Source organism: Mytilus californianus, unplaced genomic scaffold (genome assembly GCF_021869535.1).
Source record: "Mytilus californianus isolate M0D057914Y unplaced genomic scaffold, xbMytCali1.0.p SCAF_4, whole genome shotgun sequence".
NCBI lineage: Eukaryota > Metazoa > Mollusca > Bivalvia > Mytilida > Mytilidae > Mytilus > Mytilus californianus.
The window spans coordinates 3,701,311-3,712,534 of record NW_026262690.1 but is presented as its reverse complement, the minus strand read 5'-3'; positions in this window follow the sequence as shown (position 1 = coordinate 3,712,534).

Below are 11,224 nucleotides of genomic sequence, written 5' to 3'. Positions count from 1 at the left end.
TGTTTTCCGGCATGTGAATGACTTCGTTTGTACAAACGGTGTGTAATGTCAGAATGCTTTTAAACTTAGCTAACTTCCTTATTTTCGTAAACAATCGCACTTTCGCGGAAAAACGCATTTTAGCGTATTGAGGCATCGTACTTTAGCGTGTTCCATTGAATAGCACAGACCATCGCACTTTAGCGTAACGAACCATCGCACTTTATCGTAGACCATCGCACTTTAGCGTAACGAACCATCGCACTTTAGCGTAGACCATTGCATTTTAGCGTAACGAACCATCGCGTTTTAAATAGCGTCCCCATCGCACTTTAAAGTCCTACATATATAGATTCTATCACTGTATCGAGTGTGATAAGATATTTATCCACTGGAGACAGTTGATGTCACTGTACCCAAATTGCACCGAGTACCCAAATTGCACTTATTCAGCAAAAGTAACAGTGAAAATCTTACAAGTTTTATTTTAGACTAAACTATTTGTATTATTTATGATTTGACATTATACACGTCTTTCAGACTAGGGAAATATGTTTAATTATACACAAAAAGTTCATAGAATATATCAACAGATGAAGAATTCATTGGAAAAAAGTAAAATATACGATAACGCCGCGATGCGACGTCCACAAAAAGACATTTTTAAAAAAATGAACAAATAAAATATGTTACAAGCATCCAAATGAATTATAAGCATGGAGTAATGTCTAATTGTTCCAAATTTTTGAAGAAACAAAACAAAATATCTGTTGTTCGATTTTTAAGGATGTGAATTTAAGCATTGATGCAATTTGGGAACTCATGGTTGCAGAATCAGGGATCGTTTAGAGATTGGTTCAAACCCATTTTTCTATGATTCAATTTGGATTCAAAATCAAATTGGTTTAACTGTATAGTAAATAAGGTTACATCTACAAAATTAACATAGAATGGAAACTTTAGTCTGAATCATAAATAAAAGTATGTGAAAAAACTGTCAAAATACTTGCAATTTGGGTACCCTTACGTTAAATTTTCAAATCTAAAACGCTCGACGAGCCTCGCCTTTTAAAAATTTAAGATTTAACTGTCGAGAGTAAATAAATATCATACTGCACAAGATTTGGTGGTGGAATCTGTTTCTCTAATGATCTTTAACCATTATATTCTGATTATAACCGTATATTTAGATTTTGAAGACGAACACATTCTTTTCTACGGATGGGGATAAAACGTATATAATACTAGCAGGCGACAGAAATTGAAGACGGACAAAACATGATTTTCTACTGCTGGGGATAAAACTTATAAAGAACAAATAAAAAACAAAAGAAATAATCTATCGCTTTCAAATCCTCAATCAAACAAAATAACTCTAATTTAACTAAAAAAGGGCAAAAAACTATGTAAAATTGAAAAAAAGTATTTTTTGTTCAGAATAAGATGAATAAAACAGAACAAATGTTTTTTGCCATGCAACCCCTCCCCCCCCACCCCCCATGAAAACAAATATGTATTGCCATGCAACCCCTCCCCCCATGAAAACAAATATGTATTGCCATGCAACCCCTCCCCCCATGAAAACAAATATGTATTGCCATGCAACCCCTCCCCCCATGAAAACAAATATGTATTGCCATGCAACCCCTCCCTCCCATGAAAACAAATATGTATTGCCATGCACCCCCCCCCCCCCCCCCCCCCCATGAAAACAAATATGTATTGCCATGCAACCCCTTCCCCCATGAAAACAAATATGTATTGCCATGCAACCCCTCCCCCCATGAAAACAAATATGTATTGCCATGCAACCCCTCCCCCCATGAAAACAAATATGTATTGCCATGCAACCTGTCCCTCCCATGAAAACAAATATGTATTGCCATGCAACCATTCCCCCATGAAAACAAATATGTATTGCCATGCAACCCCTCCCCCCATGAAAACAAATATGTATTGCCATGCAACCCATCCCCCCATGAAAACAAATATGTATTGCCATGCAACCCCTCCCCCCATGAAAACAAATATGTATTGCCCTGCAACCCTTCCCTCCCTGAAAAAAAACTCGTGTTCAGTGAAATTGTTACAGTTTCGGAATGATTTACCTCAAGAGGTCATCAATTCTAAAACTGTACTGCAAGGAAACCAATCAATTGTTTGGAAAATAATCGATTTATTTGTGTAGCGAAGGTCGTAAAGAATTTGCGTTCATCTTAGTATACTAGTATTCGATATTTTGAAATTACTTGCTTGATAGAAAAAAGATAAACACAAATACTGATATATGTTTCGGTATATTCATATATAGAGCTTGATGCATATTTATAAGTAGTTAGTTACTTTTAAAACTCAATGTTTTACAGAAAATGTACAGTTTTGTCCGGTTTTGTTTCTAAGTATAAGAATTTTATGGGCTTGACCTTAACCTTTTGTCAAAAAACTTTATTTAGTTGTCCTGATTAATGCATGCGTTTAATTGACTATTCTTGTAAACAGCTTAATCTTTAATTAATTATTGTAAGTGTTAAGTCTTGGCGTCATAAGTTAATTTCAATATTCTGATTGAGCTTGCATGTGATGAATTATCACCAAAATCCGGGGTTGATCGCAGGTATTCCTGAAGGGTTAGCAGATCCGGCTTCACATATGTCACCCATCAAATGATATTTTCAAATGTATCATTTAGAAGTTCGTTTACATTTGTACACCTCATCAGAAAATCCGCCAAAGCCTTACAAAGGTTACTTTTAAAGAAACAAGTACTTCGGAAATAGTGAGATCAGAAAAAGAAAACAATATTAAAGGATAATCATATGTAAAATGAATAAGTAAGTCAACCCTTGTTGATAAAAAGTAAAATAACAAAAAGTACCGAACTCCAAGGAAAATTCAAAACGTGAAGTCCTTTATCAAATGGAAAAATCAAAAGCACAAACACACCAAGCACATCAAACGTATGATAGACAACCGTCATATTCCTGACTTCCTCATGTAGAAAATGGTGGATCATAACTGGTTTTATAGCTAGCTAAAATAATGTATACCTCTGTTTGTAAAATTATGCTAATTTTGATAAACGGAAGATCCAATTAACTGAGTTACGTTAGCGCAGAAATTGAGGCAAATGATCATATGGCAAAATCCTAGGTAATTTATTCATATGATTTGCACCACGTGACTTTGGCGCTTTTCATTAAATTACTTCGCTTAGTTGTAGAGTGAAAATATAAATTATATCAAATTGCGGATAATACAGTCTTTTTCCGTATTTGATCTAAAACTAAGGTGTCTTTGACGGATATTTACAAATATATTGTGTAATTCTAAGGAAAGATGCTTAAAATATTAATTTTTACGAAATGGAAAGGATGAAATCATCTTGTTTCTAAAAGAATTTGGCCGAAAACTTGAGAAAGCAGGTAAGATAAAAGTTATTAAACATGAAAATTCAAACTACAATGTGTTTCCCTATATGCGACACATCAAGAAAAATATATTCTTGTATCTTTATTTCTATTTTGAATCTTGCCTTTTTACGATTTTTCGTTATCTTATAAAGCAATTATACTACGATAACGCTTCCGATTTTCAAACCTAAAAAGACCGAAAGTTTTCAAAGTAGAAAATGTTCACATGTACACGGGCAGAAGATAAAACACATTTTCAATTCACCTACATTCAGACAAATTGTTGATTCGACATAGAAATTGGCATGTTTGCATTTATATTAAAGGGATTCGTATAATCAAATTGTTGTGGCCGTCGTCATAATAAGGCAAAATATACAATTTAGCAAAGTACTCCAAAATGCGTCAAGATCACGGCCAGGGTTATAGTGCAAAACGATTTATTGAACTTTTGAACCAGTTATCTTTGGAAACATTCTGACTTTGTAAATTATGTAATAAATTCCAAATACTCTTAGACTTCGTTTTACATGTTGCATATAACGCATTTTATAATGGACCGGTATACGCACCATTCTTTTTTAATTGTGACTTATTTTCCGATGACGTTGTCAAATGGGAAACGAATTCAATGATTCAATGATGAGTCTATAGTATTTATCATTGAAGATCTTATTAAACTTATTATTTAACTATAATTTGCTCGACATGTAACTATAAGAGTGAACCTATACGACGGATCCATTGAATTTGAGAGAAAGGCACATTTAGCTTCTTTTACAATCTCACTCAACTACATATAAAAATAAGGTGAGACAACTATTTCCTATTGTTCAAATGAAATAAACAAAAGCAGTTATAGGCAACCGTACGCCCTTCAATAATGAGAAAAAAAAACAATACCATATAGTCGGCTAAAAAGGCCCCGACATGAAAAATATGAAATAATTTTGAAAACAAACGGCCTAAGTTATAAAAAAGGATTTACAAAATAAAAATGACAAACATGAACCAACGACAAACACTTATTTTAAAGCTCCTGACTTGGGACAAGGACATATAGAATGTGTCGGGATTAAACATGTTTGAAGGCGCCAACCTTCCCTTTTACCTGGGACAGTGGTGTAGCAGTACAAAATAAGAACACGCTATAAAATCAGATGAAAAGAGCCTAATACTTCAGAACGATACAAAGCAAAAACACATACTGGACGTGCCTTTTGCGGATTTTTCTAACTAGTTTCCGATTCTACAACATGAGTTCATACTGTGTTGTAACTATTCGCCTTCGATAATGAATGAGTGTCAAATTTATTGCTAATGTATTTATGAATTAACTCGAGTAAGCATTACATTGTATTTTTAGAGCTATAACCGGATTCTGTATTGCATCTGTAATTGGTCTTGTTTGTATATACAGCCTTATAAAACTCTGTTACAAACGTAAGTTTTTTACAAGCATACACAAGCTGAAGAAAATAGTTCTGAAACTAGTGCAGAGTGGAAATTGCATATTCTATGTATCAGAACGGGAATAAAATAAAGGCAACAGTAGTATACCGCTGTTCAAAAGTCATAAATCGATTGAGAGAAAACAAATCCGGGTTACAAACTAAAACCGAGGGAAACACATCAACTATAAGAGGAAAACAACGAAACAACAGAACACGTAAATACAACGCAAATCGATTAAAATCAAATTTTGATATAATTGACATAAAATATGCTCAAAGACTAAATAATAACAGGCTTATTTAGGTTTTCAATAATAACATAGGTCGTCTACAAATCTTATACTTCTTTGATCCTTTTTTAAATATTTCCATTGTTCTTGATATGTGTAATACTTATATGAACATGTGTACACAAAAAACTATAAAGTTATAAATAGTTCGTAAACGTGATAACAATGTCAAACAAACGTTGAAAATTACTCCTTTTATAGAATTAAATTTGTTATTCGATTATATCTGTAAACACGGTTGCTTTGTAACCAAACTTCGCTTGGAAAAGCTGAAAAAGTAAATTTGTTAAGTAACGGTGTGCGTTCCAGCGCTATTACCTCCAAAGAGAACGCTATTGTTGACTAACCTTTATCAGGAACGCTTTTATTGATTTACCTTCACCAGGAACGCTATTATTTATTTGTCTTCATCGGGAACGCTACTATAAATTTACCTTCATCAGGAACGCTATCATTGATTTACTTTCCTCAGGAACGCTATTATTGATTTTCCTTTAAAGGAAACACTATTATTAATTTACCTTCATTTAGAACTCTATTATTGATTTACCTTCATCAGGAACACTATTATTGATTTATCTTCATTAGGAACACTATTATTGATTTATCTTCATTAGGAACACTATTATTGATGTACCTTCACCATGAATGATATTATTGATGTACCTTCATCCGACACATTATCATTGGTTTAATTTCATTGTTATTGGTGATTTACATTCATCTGGAACGCTATTATTTCTTTATATTCAACAGGCACGCTATTATTGATTTAGCTTCATCAGGAACGCTAAAATGCAAATATTGAATGCAACGAAGCACGAGAACAGCAATCGACACGATTGGACCTACAATAATGGAAACATTCATCTAAGGTCGATTTTGCCTGAGGTTGTAAGAACCTTTGTTTCTTGAACTATCATTGAAGGAATTTAAAAAAAAATGTTACATTTAACTTTAATGAAAACATATAGTTTATAAAATTTAACCAAATACTATCAATTGTATCAGTTGTTGTCCATTCGTTTGATGTGTTTTGTCATTTGATTTTGCCATGTGATTAGGGACTTTCAGATTGAATTTTCCTCGGAGTTCAGTATTTTTGTGATTTTACTTTTTTTTTTTGTATTGTAACTATCATGACTCTCACCAAAAGATGTAATGTTGTGTTACTATTTCATAAAAAAATGAAATGTTTTTGTACAATATCATTGAATGATAAAATGTTTTTTCTTCAGAATGATTTTCGATTATGACATATGATAGTTACAATGCAATTTTTTTTTATGTATTTTAAGATTTTTATGGGGAAAAAGGCAGAGTTGGAAATCTTGTATCAAATCCAGATTATAAAAGCACAGAAATTGGCCAACAACAGTATGGTCAGCCAGATTATGAACAACAACCTGCATACGATCAGCCAATGTAGGAACATCATCCAATTACGCCCTAATCCAGCATACACATCACCTTATCAATATCACGTGTATTACAACGTCTATTTCAGAAACTCGACAATACTTTGTATTAACTTATACTTCATTGTATTGATTAACATTCAGGTTTTCAGGTTTTCCGTTTTAAATGGCCTTTTGAAATATTGTGATGATGTTCCAGCGAAATTTCTTGTTTTAGGCCATGCAAAATCTTACTTTGTAAAAACCACACTGATTCGAGAAACAAATACATCGAAAATATGGATTTTTTTTTATCGACAACATGTTGGTCGTGTTTGGTAGATAGCTATTTCAGAATATAGTCGGCGTATAGTCTTCCAATGCTTACATATTGAGCCCAACTGCTGTCTGGCTAATTTTTGTACTCATATGAAGTAGAATTGATGTAGAACCTTCTAAAGACGAAAAGAAAACGTATCTTGCAAAGTTCACTTCATATTGATGATGTTCTGTTACTCAAACGAGCACAATTCATTGGGTGATTACATTTCATTATCATTAAAGGTTTGCTTCATACACTGATCTTTTCCTCGAAATTGACACAGATGGCCGGCTTCAAACTGGATTTAGTAACAATTGTGATGACTACATCATTCCAATTGTTAATCTTTACCGTTATTGTCCTATTGACATTGAGTTTGAATTCACATAGCTGATAACGCATGCATAACAGTACATGCTTACTCCTCGACGCACTCGGTGTTGACTTTTGACTTCATGAGTTCCCGTAGTTTCTATTTCTTATCTTGTTTTGTCTATTCATTGTTGATTTACGAGATTTGAACATCTGTAAACTTCTATCGCCTTATTAATATGTGTTTAATTTTATCGTTACGTTTGAACCTATATAAACTATACGGACTTCATTAGCAGACGTGTGTTCTAGACAAAAATTGTTCAAACAGAGTTAATAAGAACGACTGATATGGATACTATGTAAGATTCAGGGTCACCTTCAGGAATTGTTTTCAAAAAGAAATAATCTTTCAATCATAAACATAATTTAAATGCCATGGTTTTTTTCTTCAAAATTCCAAGTCTTTGAAATTATAAAATCATAGTATAGCCAAGTGTTCAGCTTCCTTGACAAAGTTGACTGTTGAGGCCCCACACATTCAATTGGTGTGATGTTAGCATTTGCATCGATCAGAAACCGATAATAGATAGAAAGTTTTTGGTGTTATTTATTAGAAAAAAAAGCTCACTCTTTTGTTGGTATGGAACACTTCTGAAATAAAAAAAGATGAACACAAATGTTCAAAAGAATTTTTATCAAAGTTAGAATTGTAAGTATTATGAATTATGCGTTAACAATATTTAAAAAAAAAAAAAAAAAATTAGAAAACAAAATGTTTAAAGGAAGAGAATAATTTATATGTTTTGAAGGAGAGTTAAAATAATAGTATATTACAAGTTCAAGGCCGAATAATTGTAATGATAGGTTTGTTTACAAATTTATTACATTATAAAACGGGTCGTAAGATGAAAGTTTCTTACTTGATACAACACTAAAAGTACTGTTAATGTTCTCTAACAGAATAGTCACACCTAATATGATAGTTACATCTGATAGAATAGTCACACAAAATAGTCACACCTAACTGAAAAGTCAGAGTAAGGTTGGGAAAAGCGATACTTTTAACTGTCTATGTCATAGGATGTCAGATAAAAGCATGCTTTAGATAACAATAATTACGTAAACCAGAAAGAACCAGTGTTTTCAGCAGTACAACTAAGAACTGTGAAATTTCGTAATTTATCAATATATATTCAGAGCATTGACTTTTAAATATGTTGTCAAAATGGGAACCAGGATTAAAGTTCAGGTTGAAACCATCCCCTTCCCATTCATTGGGATTTATTAAAAGGTTTTAACGTTCAGGTCATGTGATCAGAAATTTTAATTACAAATTATAAAAGAAACGATGTTGATCATTTAAAAACAATAAAAATATTTCAGATATTTCAAATAAAAGTTCCATTTAATGTAAAGTCGAATCCGGTTGTGTATGAAATCTAATTGCAGGAGTAGATATATAATCATACAGGGTAAATATCATTCAGAGCTAGAAATGTTTATGGACTTCCCCATTTTGAATGAACATTTATATTCGGTTTTTTTAATTTTTAATTTTTGTATAGGTTTACTCGTGAAATAGAATACACATGAAAATTCTCCCAAACAAATATATGACAATAAAATGAAATATATCTAATTAGTGTTTATAAATATAAGACGTCTAATTGAAATTAGGAAATAAAACAACATAATATAGGTACTATAATGAAGAAGTTTGTTGGTATTCATCTGGAACACATCGTTAAATTATATAACACAGGATTTGTATTAAAGAAATATCATCAATGAAATCTGTCAAACGAAAACTCAGTAGTGATCTATCACTTGATGGATTTTTAAAATAAACAATGCAAAAGACATATATACGCAGATAGATTACCCACATTAAGATAGCGCACAGTAAGGGATGAGATTAAAGAATTACAAATGTATTACTGCCAAAGTATATTCTATATAATTAATGTCCACTTATACTGGCATAGTTGGTTGAAAAGCAGCTACTTGATCTTTTACTATTTACTTTTTTGTCAATTTTGACTATTCAACTTTGTAATTCTTTCAGCCTTTCTATCGTTTTTTTTCTAACGCAACTGATGAGTCCAATCGCACATTAAGCGAATAAAATTTAATACTGCTATCCTTGATGAGTTTTACAATAATTGGGTTGATTCCAAACTCTTGTATTGAAATGAAATATTCTTAATATGGTCATTTTCTTCAGGTTTACTATTAGTAGATTAATAATAAATGGACATATTTTGATTTAGCGCAACGTTTCCGATATTTTGATTTAAAATGCTCTTCGAATCGATTTTAAATGGTGACTTATAAATGTTTCCGAATGCACCGATGACTTTTATGTATAAAAAATATGCGTCCAGTGTTCCACATTGATACTTGTATATATGGTGAGTTTTTACGATTACAAGGTCAATGCCACAGATGCTGAACTTCTCGTTCCCGAAGGTATTATCAGTCCCGTAATCAACACTCCTCTGTCGACAAAAAGTGTCATTGATACGATTATTTTCCGTCAATTTACTTCGTGGATTATGCAAAACATTAAGTTTTTTCACCCAGATGACCGTAGTCTAATTTGGCACAACGCTAAGGACATTTTGGTAATACTTAGTCTAAATCATTTATCCATTGTGAAACAAACAAAACAAAAATCAGTGCTTACAGATAGAATTTACTGTAAGCGTTAAGATATTCATCTTCATTTTAATAATATGGATGTACTTGATTCGGTTCAAAAATTGTGAAAAGATGTGATTTTACTTTTCACTCTGTTAAAACCATTTATGTCAGAATCTTTGTTTGTTTAAATCTGGATTCATTTAATTTCAACTATTTGAAATCAGTGGTCTATGTGATTTGCAAATTGAAAAGAAATTTATATAAGGCATTTGTGATAATTCTAGATGGACCATAGTCAATGAACAGAAAGTCCATAAAACAGCTACCATTCATTTATAAAGGAAATAAAACTGTTTAAACAGCAGGATAGCTTGAATTTATTACAGTATTGTAAATACCTTACAACTGTAAAGATAAATTTCGTACCAATCTTTAAGACAGGAGAATGTGTTACATTTTTGTACTTCCAAAGTCACAACAAAGTATTGAATTATGTTTAAATTTTCACACAGTATTCTTAAATCAAGAATCATAGTTTCCATACAGTTTTCAAGATTTAAAGACCTTTTGATAACGCTGCGAGTCTAAATGAACTGTATTGGGCCAAAGTGTATAATATAAAAAGACACAGTTATCAAAGAGTTACCATTTTAAAAACATTGAAATCCTTTGCAATAGCTTTAAGAGTTCAAATTTTAGTTCGTTTCTATTTATGTTGCATTGGCGTTTGTTTTTGTTGCACTTCAGTGTTTCTGTTGTTCCGTTGTTTTCCTCTTATAGTTGATGTGTTTCCCCCGGTTTTAGTTTGTAACCCGGATTTGTTTTCTCTCAATCGATTTATGACTTTTGAACAGCAGTATACTACTGTTGCCTTTATTTACTGACAAGATGTACATTTTAAAAATCAATTTATTATCATGAATCATATCAAATTATTTTTAAATAAAAAAAAAACCTAATACAAGTGTTGAAAAGCGGAAAAAAGGACCAAAAGTATAGCCAAAGATGAAACAAGAAATTATAGCTAGCATGAGGGAGACAAATTCCTTAATTTATATGAATCCGAAAAATCATCAAATAAAGCATTATCTGTATTGTCATGTCGATACCGAGGTACTGTCTATTGTGCTATCATATGTGTGCATACAAAATTGGGTGCGAAAGATACCATAGGTATATTTAAACTAATAAATCGGAAACAAAATAGTAATGCCATGGCAAAAAAAAAGACTAAAAGATAAACAACGGGACATAAAACACAACATATAAAACTAAAGACTGAGAAACATAAACCCCACCAAGTCCAGGGTGATAGCAGATCCTGCACCACATATGGCACCTCTCGTGTTGCTCATGTAAGTACAAACCAAAAACACTATATTTATCATTCAGGGAGGAAAGGTGCTTATTAAAT